Raw genomic sequence first — 10,782 nt, forward strand, 5'->3', positions numbered from 1 at the left:
ATATTGCCATTTTACAAAACCTAAAGCAGATATCAATTGGGATCCCTTCCCTTCCCCTTTTTTTCAAGTTTGTGTAGCTAGCTGAGACAAACTGTCTTTTTTTTTTTTTTTTCCTTTTCAGTTTTTGTAGGGCTACTGTGCAATATATTTCTGTTTTAAGAAATTCTTATTATTTATGTGGTTACTCAGGCCAACAAAGAAGAACTAACTAGACCACTGAAAAGCTGAATGGATCTAAAAACATAAAAACATAGTAGGAATGGGAGGGCATGCTACAGGTGTGGGTTACTTTTATTGTTTCTCTGTAAACTGTACAAGAAGATGGCTTTCTTCTTACCAGGTCAAATTTAAGTAACAAAGAAATCAATAGGCAAACACTTAGGAGAGAAAAAGATGGTGAATGATAAATGACTAAGATCAATTTAATAAAGCCTATCAGGCCACAATAAACAGAAGCCTTCTATGAAAAGAATTAAAAGAGATGTTTGCTTGGTAAAGTGATTTTAATTGTTTTCATAGATTCTAATAAGAGATCTCATTCAATCTATCCTGGAAGTTTTATAGAAGAAATTGGAAATTAGGGCTGGAGTGCACCTCAGGAGGCTATCTAGTCCATCCCCAGGGCCCAAGCCACAAGTGGCAGTAAACCTACTGCTAATGTATTTGTCTAAACGTTTCCTAAAAACCTCCAGCAATGAAGACTCCAAAGTCTCCTTAGGCAAACTATTTCTATTCTTAACTGTCTTTTGCAGTAACATTGCTGTTCATGATAGTCACGCTGTCCATCACTTGCCCTGTCCACAGACAAAGAGCTTATTCTTTCCCTTTTAGCACCAACGTTTTACATATAGAAGCTCCAATATTTCTACGGAGTTTTCTGTGCTAAAGGTTCTTCTATGTTTGCATACAATTCATCTTCCAGTCCTCATAATAAAGATTAAACAAATTAGGTAAAATCTGAGGGGAGATGTGAAGGGAGGTATTGTAGATAGAAATATAAAACAGTACTTATAATATTATAGTATAAAATGTTATACTATTTTAAAGTATAATATAAAATAGTACTCATTCCAATATTGATACCAGTAGTCTACAGCTGTGTGTTGAGATATGCTGATTATGTTGCCACTTAGCAGAGCTAGCAGAACCCTATAAGAGGTTTTCTTATTGTATAATTTAGAACAACCTTAAAAGTAGTCCAAAGAAAGGTAACAATAATGAAAGACAACCACAATTATGTAGGGATAGGTTCTTCCATGAAGCTAAATGCATACTTGTTTAATCTTAAAAACTTCACCAAATATATATTTTAGAGGTGTGATCTCCTTACCATAAAAATGGCAGCTTAAAAAAAAAAAGGGGGGGGGTATTTATATCTATCTGCATTGAAATGAAGATCATTATCTGAATACAAGATTTTAAATAAAGTAGCTCATAGATAAAAGCTACATTCTAAGCTTTTTTTTTTTTTAAGAAAAAAAGTATTTGAGATGTAATAATGTACATAAATCAAGGAGGCTATAGCAGTTATGAACTATTTAAAAGAAGTTGTGATTTGATACCATAAATTATTTACTAGGAAAGTTCCTTAACCACACATGTAGTTAGGCATTCTGAGAGATTTTTGTTATCAGTATTATCCTCATCGTCTTTTACAGAGGTTTTGTTTTTCATGTCAGTTACATTAAATTCCAAGACGACAGAATCTGACATGAAAATTGTTAGCCAAAAATATAATTTTGTTCTAATTATGATCATTTTCTACTGACATTTTTCCAACTTTCCAACTGTAGAGCAGTCAAATGCAGTATTATGTTTACTCTGAACCTGTTTCTTAAAAATATAAAATAAGACCACTTTTTCTGTTCCCACTTAATTTCTTCATATTTTAGCCATATAGAGTTACTGCTGGTTACTGTATTCAGTATTTTTATCTTGCAAGTATCTTGCAATATACTTATATTTCAAGTACTTATAGTACTTGAAATATAGTACTCAAGTATACTTATATTGCAAGTATCTTTACTCATGTGAATAGTCTAGTTGAAGTCCACAGTACACATCATGCAACTGAACTTTATCTTAATAAGTGTGGAAAGATCTGTAAAAGACACAAAAATATGTATTGTAAAAAGTGAGCATTTAAAAGAAAGCCAATATGTATGAACTGTAATTATCTTTATGAGCTTTTACACATACGATTTACTTGTCAAAGACATACAGTAATAGTTCAAAATTACACTGGACTGAGTCCATCCATAGATGTATTCCATACATGTCAATGAATGTATCTTACACTTCTGTAAAATGACTTTTAAACTTCCACTGAGGATGCTATTTGCAGAGTTCATATACTTCCATTGATATTATAATAGATCACTGTCTCCTACACTTCCTTTGACTCTCAACCATTATGTATAGACTTTTCCATTGACATCATAATTTAGCTACTGAAAAGGAAGAAAAAAGACAAAGGACATTTTTAACAGCTTCTTTCATATTTGAAATGTAAATATTCAGCACATTTATATAGGCTATGCTACTAGCATATCTGAATGACAGAAATGGAGAAGTTCAATACAAAAGCTTTCTTTATATTTCCAATGCATTCTGTGAAAACATAGCTGGTGTTGACTTCTCTCTCTCTTTTTTTTTTTTTTTTTTAAATCTGAAAATCTGAAAAGTGGGCATTTTTGTCTTTATGAAACAAATGCTGAGTAATTGGCTGGTTTGACGTACATACCAAAAACTATATGAAGATTAAAGGTAAGCAAAAACTTCCTCCTACACTCCAAAGTAACTTTCTATTCCTTTGTTTAGGATTTTCCAAAAGTGAAAGGGAAGAGAGAATTTCACTGACATTTCCCCACCTGAACAAAGGGAGAGAAACAGTGACTATCTCCTGACCCTAAAATACACCACTTAATGCACCACAGCCAATATGGAGTTGGCATACAAACTCTTTGCAAAAGAGAAGAAACTCTGCTTAATGCACAGAGCCATTCAAGACTTTTACAATGTCAAAGACCAACCTAGTCATAAGTGATCTTATGTAAGAGCTGGAGGTTACCTTTGAAATAATGAAATAACATGTAGAAAATCTAACTCTGAAACTTTTCACCTATCTTGGCTTAAGCGAGACATTTAATTTAATTTTACTTTAGGGTGTTTTGCTAGTTAATTAAATGCAATGTGGTAATGAAGAGTTCGATGGATATCTTTTGTGATTACTATTCTTCAGATACAGCACCTGTCTCTCAGTCTAATAAATTCTTCAGTATGCAGCAGCCTCCAGCATTTCAGGGTGGTGTGACAACATACATGGAGACAGAGGTATGACTGAAACCTGAACCTTGGTATAGATCTGTCTGCTTCCTACCTTATCGTTAGTTTTCATGTCTCTTCACTGCAGGCTGTATCTCACTTGACTCTTACTTTCTTCATATTGATGGAGACTTTGAAAGCCAAAAACCACTGTAAGGGCAGGAAATGTAAAGTGTGGTCACTATATGCAACCTATTATAAAACAAAATTGCTCAGTATCCTTTGTGTAACATGAGGTTTCATTTATTGATTCAGAGTAACATCATCATACCAGAAAATTCCATAATATATCGCTACCTTTCAACAACAGACTGGGGGGGGGGGGGGGGGGGGGGGGGAGGAAAAGAGATAACTTCTCTTTATCAAGCAGACTTCATCTTTCTGTGGATAAACTCCAAAATGGAGCCTCTAGCAGATTCATCCCTTTATGTACTGGAATGTGAGCATTCCTACATTTCTGACACCGCCCTTGAAGACAGATACTTCTGCTTATATCTTTAAAAAGTAATCTTGCACATATAAATAAATAAATATAGTCCACTGAATCATCTCTAGGTCCAAGTTACAAATAAAACAACAAAAAACCTCACATAGATGAAACTAATTGAAAATGGTTGATATGTATATGCAAAACATAAAAGCCACCTCATCATTTTCTTGAATAACCCATCCCAAATGGTAGATATATTTGCCTTTTAAGACAAGTTATCTTCTCTATAAATTGCCTTCCTCTATAAGTTAACTTTTCCCTTCAAGATACCCTTTATATCCCCTGAAGATTACACACCTAGAGAATGGTAATGAATAGGGCTTCACTCCTTCATATTTATGAAGACAGAAGTAATTAATGACTTAATGATACTCAGATGTTTTAATTATGGAGGTTCAGGGAATATTCAGATTTATAATTCACTCCTTTCCTACTTAGAAAGTGAATGCACTCTTTTTTCCTCCATTTCTAATAATGATACCTTATATCTTAAGGATTCTGTACCTATCAGTCAAAGATCATGTCAACTTTTTTAAATGTACAGAGTAATTATAAAGAAATCCACAGCATGGACTTGAGTTATGCATTTTACATTTCACTTGAATTAAAGTTTTATTTTGGTGCTGGTATACAAGCAGGTGTCAGGACCTTTCTACACTTGAAAATACAGTTTTATACGAGTCATACACAACTTCCTGATGGAAACACAAAGAGCACTAGTCAAGAAGGCTGTGTAGGCACAAAACAACAAACTTATATTCTGCTATTCTCAGTTTGCTGGGAAGGATGTCAAAACAGGTGAGCAATGAGAAGTTTCTGAAAACATTTCAGAGATGGATAGAAATGCTGCTCCACAGTATATATATTTGTTGTGCTGCTAACTTTCCAGGAAAAACAAAGATGAGCTCTAGACAATGTTACATTTGGTACCTATTCCAGACAGCTGATAAATAAGGATTTTCTAATGTTCTTGGCAGCCAGATCAAATGCCTGTGAATCCAAAAAGATGAAAACAACAACAGCAAGAAAAACCCGCACAGTATGATAACACAGCTTTCTATTGTGACTGTGTACTGCAGGAGGATGAATTCAAAATTCCCTTTCTTACCTAGATTACAAAAACATGTACATTTTACTTATTTCTGTTGTCCAACTTAAATTCAGCTCTACAATGAAATGGGTAATCTGCCTCTTATCTGTCATAAAAAAAAAAAAAAAAGAGAAAGCTTTACTTTATACCTCCTACTATAAATACAGGGAAAAAAAAAAAAGATTTGAGATTTCACATTTAGAAACAGGGAGATCTACATGGTCTAACCCAACACAGAAGTTGATTTATGCTGTTGTTACCTTACTTACTCATGCAATAGATTCACAATCTGTTAAAGCATGGCAAAGCATATACATCTAATAGTAAGGTACCCTGCAAAACATTTGGAATTTATAAAAGAAACATCCTGCTATGCAAAATGTAACTCATTGAAATGTCTGGCAAGCAAATATCTATCTTGCTTATCACTGGAAGTAAAAAGTGAGAAATAAGATTTTATACAGAACTAAGCAAGACTTTTTAGGACAGGACAATGCTATTGAGATTACTGTTCTTCAACATTCAAAAGTGCTACGTGTCATTTTAGTATTAGGTCTCCCAATGAGATAAACAACTACCTAACTTCCATCAAATGTCTTGGCTTTAATCTCTACAGATTAAAAATATTTTGTTTAGCCTTCTCAAATTTCTATTTTCTTTGCCACCAACCTATACATTTATCAAGACATTCATCGTAGTCTTACCTAATATTCAACCATTATTGACCGCCTGCCTGAGGTTTTATTGATGAGCGGTATTTATTCACTGAAAAGCGTGGTGATGAAGCAATAGTTACTGAACTCAGAAAGTTCTGGTTTTGCCTTTAGCAGAAGGCAAATGTGTATGTGACTTTCTAGAAAAAACTCAGGCTTCATTCTTTCCTACTTCAGTGTTAAGGAAAATAAATCTGCTTTGAAAGCAATTTTCAAATTTGGATATATTGACATCATTCACATAGCTTAAATGTTAGCTTCAAGAATATGACTCCTAAGCTTGTTAATAGAAACTGCACACCTAATTTCCCCCTCCTCCTTTACCCAACTCCTTCACACAGAACGAGAGAACAAGTAATGCATTATGCACACCTGTCCATATTTAAGTATAAATAACATATAGATGGTAAATTAGATTGTAAATAAAGATTGCAACTCTATTCATGCAAAACACACAGGAGTAGTGTTGTGAAGAATGTAAAGGACTTACGGAAATAAGACAAAATTTCTGGTACTGTAACAAAGACAATAAAAGTTACTGAGCAGCAGGCCCAAGGAATTATTTCCACTCAGACGGTAATGTGTGTTAGGTCAGTTGTCTTTTTCTAAGCAAAGGGCATTTGCCCCTTCCAAGTGAATAAAGTTCACTAAATCATTTCCTGTTTCAGAATCTGTGAAACCAGAGGGTGAACATCCTGAAGAAACCTGTCTAGGTTTAATACGGCCAAAGTGGATGCTTCAGGAGCTGCTTGTGCTAGAGGAAACTTGATTTTCTGCTGAATAGGGGTTGAAAGATCAAAGATCATGAAATGTAGACAAAATAACAGTACAGACAATGACTCTTCTGCTTTCAAAGTCACAAACCCCACAAGAATGAAAAGGTATATGTATTCATCTTCTGTATCATAGCAAAAAAAAATTCAAGTAGAAAACATTTTTCTTTGAAGAAAAAGTGCTAAAAAGCATCAAAAGAAATAAAAAGCAAAAAACAATCAGCCATGCTAGCCTGTTGCTAAGTTAGTAACAACAAAATAAAGCTTGCATTATTAGTGAAAATATGTACACGCATAAGTAGAATATAAAGGAAAAAAAAAATCTTTTTGAAACGGAAGCTTCATATAGTGCATATATTCTGGAGTCTGATCAATTTGTTTTGAGGTTTGTTTTGAATGTGAACCATTGGGTGAAAACAATCAAAACACACGGTTCACAAAAACAAAGTTGAGGTATGAGTCACAGTCTGATGACAAGTAGATTAAATGTTTGTTTTTAAGTCACACCATTTCAATGCTACTTGATAGGCCCCATTGACTACATCCTCCAATCCTGTGTAGGCATGCCACTGACGAAGAATGCCCAGCTCCACAAAAACTTTGACGGCATTACAAGATGTTGAAGACAAACACAGAAAGTGGTTAGGTATTCTCATACAAATATTTAAATTTAAATTTCACTTAGATCTTATTTAAACATTTAAATGCATTGTTAGACATTAGAAGTACAATTTTGCCTCCCATTTCAAAACTGGAAAACTTGTAGAGATATTTAATCTAGTTTTAGTTAAACAAACAAAAAAAAGCTAACAATGTCTATTGTCTGGGAGTATGAATTTTGTAAAATGCTATCAAAGACTAAGAAAGTTGCTGTTATGTCCAAAAACTTTCTGGGTTCATCATGTTCTTGTTCTGCATGAGTAGGACTGACCAATGTATGAGGCATTTTTACCATGAAAACAACTTATTTTAAATTTTAATTTTTATATTTCTGTTTTGTAACATGACTAACTTCCCTGGTAATGCTAGAGTTAAGCTAGAAATCTTGTGGCTGAAATTTTCATTTTGTCGTATGTATAGTTCGGTACATAGCAAGAAAAATCTTAGGAAAACAAATGTCCCTTTCCAAAAGAAAATCTCCCTGTCACTCTATTGCTGACAACATTAGTAAGTTTTTCTCCAAAATTCTGTACAGATTAACATCATAAGAGATATCCTTTAAGGAACAGTTTCCTCAGCTTGAGGAAACACTTAATGAATACTAGCAGCAAATTCACTGACACAGAATTGTCACACTGAATTGTGTGAAAATGGTGCTTAATATGCTGAAATATGCACAGACTTCTGTGTACCCAGAGAACTTGGATCCTCACACACACTTACGTGGTCTACTCTAGCAGATACTACAGTCAACTGTGATGTCCAAGGATATGCTCTTACCTTCTTTCAGGGTAGAAGGTACATGTGTAGATTTCTGTTCTCAAAAATATTAGTCTGGATGATAAAATTCCTGAACTAAAGAAAAGAGTATAACAGCTTACTAGGTCAGTCTGTGACCTATGTGCACCAAGGAACATATGAGCTGTATCTGTAGAGTCTACTAATTTAATTGTATAGAAAATCTGGACATCCAGTGGAAAATGTTTAGTCTTCAGGCTGAGCAAATGCTCCTCCTTGTACTTCTTTCAAAGCAAAGAATTCACCAGACTAACTCATTCCCAGGTAAAAATAATGTTTATATTTCCAGTGACTTCAGGAAAAATTTAGCTTCATGTATTCAGGATACTTAGGATTCAGCCACCTTAAATACTAAAGCTCTAGTTTGGGATATCTTTCTTCCTTCTGACCTACTAAGTTACAGCTATTATCTTAGTATTGCTATTGTTCTCAGCAGGAAGACAAATTTCACCTTAAATTGAGAGAATCTATATTTAAAGTCTGAAGTGTATGGATTCTGATATTCTCTGTAAGAAGGTTCTTTTTGTGTAGTACTTTGCACATCAAATGTGCTTGATTCAAAGAAAAGGAGATGTCATAGATTCAGCCAGGAATCCAAAAGTCAAACTAGGTCCTCCTCAGTTATCATAATCACCAAAAATAAAATAAAATAAAATAAAATAAAATAAAATAAAATAAAATAAAATAAAATAAAATAAAATAAAAATTAGATTTGGTTAATAACAGTGTCAACACAGAAAGCAGGAAGGAAGCCAGTTAATATGACTTTAAAGTGATAAATACAGTGCCCTGGTCCCTACCAATGAAATGAATAGGTAAATTCTTAGTAAATAGAAATGTACAGCATACCTATTGAATTGGAAAAGAGCATTTATTTGTTGTGAAAAGTTGTTTTAGAAGTTTAAGTATACAAAAATTAATTATAAATGTTCTAAAATAAAGTGTTATTATTGTAGAACCTACACAAAAAATCTGAAAACAGATATCATTAAAGAACAGAACTGTTTAATTCAGCAAGAAATATAAATGTAGTAGTTCCCCATGCTCATTTTAACCAAGGGTAAATGCTCTCAAAATAAAGAATAAATGGATATCGTTATGGTGTTTGAAAGAGTAGTAGGGAAGTTTGAAGAGTAATTCTAGTCAGCTGCTCATAAACACCATTTTATTTACCATTCATAGAAAAATCATTTAGGTGGATACTGCGATGTACTGTAGAATTTAGAAATCTGAGAGGCTTGGTTATACTGCAAAGCAAACTAAGAAAGATGAAGTATTACATTTAAATTTTGTTTATAAGTAAAATATTTGGATCTTTTTGTCAATGTTGTCATCAAAGTACTGTCCACCATTAACTTCATATTCTGTGATGCAAAGCTGCTGGCTGTCTTTTCCTATGGCTTCCTAGTCTTATATAGCAAGTGTCACTATTAGGTCTCTGGGGGTATACATTAAAGTGTAATAAATACACACATACAGATGTTTCTCACTCTTTCTGTAGTAAAACCTACTAAAAAAAAGTCTTTTTTAATTATTATTTATTTTTAAAATCTAAGCTGCCAGCAATACAGTTTTCATAGAACTAGAAATAGTTTCTTCAATACAAGAAAAAAAAAATACAGTCAAGGTAGAAAGTATCTATTAGAAGTAGCACAACAGGGAGTTTTTTAGAGAATCAGTAATCAATGGTCTTTTCCTGAACTGCTGAATGAAATTAAACCAGATGAATTTAGATCAGTTGGTTGGCATAAAAAGAAGTGTGGAGTGCTGTTGAAGGCAAGTCTTCATTATAAATGAGTCAACTATATTGTTTGCTTCAGTCAAATTGTCTGTCATTTGTATATGTCCACAAACAAGGTACAAATGAAAATCTTTAGAAATATCACAACTATTAATTCTTGAAAGATATGTAATAGAATGAGGGTTCCCTTTGTTACTTACGAGTATCTTCTTAATGGGTTGTCAGAAACCTTCACTTTCACTTTCAACATATACATAGAAAATGACAGAAAACTAACAGTATGACAACAAGATGTGTTTTAAGCCATGAGAACAAAATATACCACTTAAAGGCGGATTGAAATGAAATAAATAAATAAATAAATGAACAAAGAACAAAATGCTCATTTTTCTAAGTCAGAAAAAAAGGAACAAACTGGGATCAAAAGTACACTGTGTTCTAAATTAAGATAGAGAAGAGTGAAAATGTGTTTTTTCTTGTCTGATAAATGTGTTGAAGTGAAAGTTTGAGAAAGAATGGTAATCATATTTGGAAATGGAAAATTCAATAATAGATTAGATTGAGAGAGGCACTATGAGTAAAAAAATGTTTAAAGTGTTGATGTATTAAAAACAACAATAACAACAACAACAAACAAGAAGTCTAGTACAAACTAATTTGCTACTCATAAGACAAGGTGAACAGATAAGCCCATTCTGCTGGAATGCCAGAAGATGCATTAGTAAACACCATCTGATTGAGTCTCTATTATCAAGACATTGCGACAGCAGCAGCCACTGTGCTCCCACAGCATGTCTGTCCTCTCCCCAAGCCTGTGATGTGGCCAGTTTGCTCACTGAGAGAAAAGCTGCTTTTACAATTTTCCATAAAAACAATAACAACAACAACCAAACAAAAACAAACCCAAAACTACACAACAGAACAAAACACTGCAAAATGATCTCACCTTACCTCCTCCAACATTCCCCCTCCACTTAAAAGGTAACTATGGTGAATATTTCAAAGAACAAATAGTGAGTGAAGTACTGTTTTTATTTTACTCCTCACCTAAGTATTTATCTTCCTGACCTGAAAGAAGCTCGAGTCAAAACAAGATCTTTGTTTCCAAAGGACCCTTCCTATCTTTCCTAGATTACTGACTGTAATTAGAAGTGCAGGGAGGAAAGGCCACTGTCTCTCTACAACAGAGAGTG

This window comes from Anser cygnoides, chromosome 2 (genome assembly GCF_040182565.1).
Source record: "Anser cygnoides isolate HZ-2024a breed goose chromosome 2, Taihu_goose_T2T_genome, whole genome shotgun sequence".
In the NCBI taxonomy this organism is placed as follows: domain Eukaryota; kingdom Metazoa; phylum Chordata; class Aves; order Anseriformes; family Anatidae; genus Anser; species Anser cygnoides.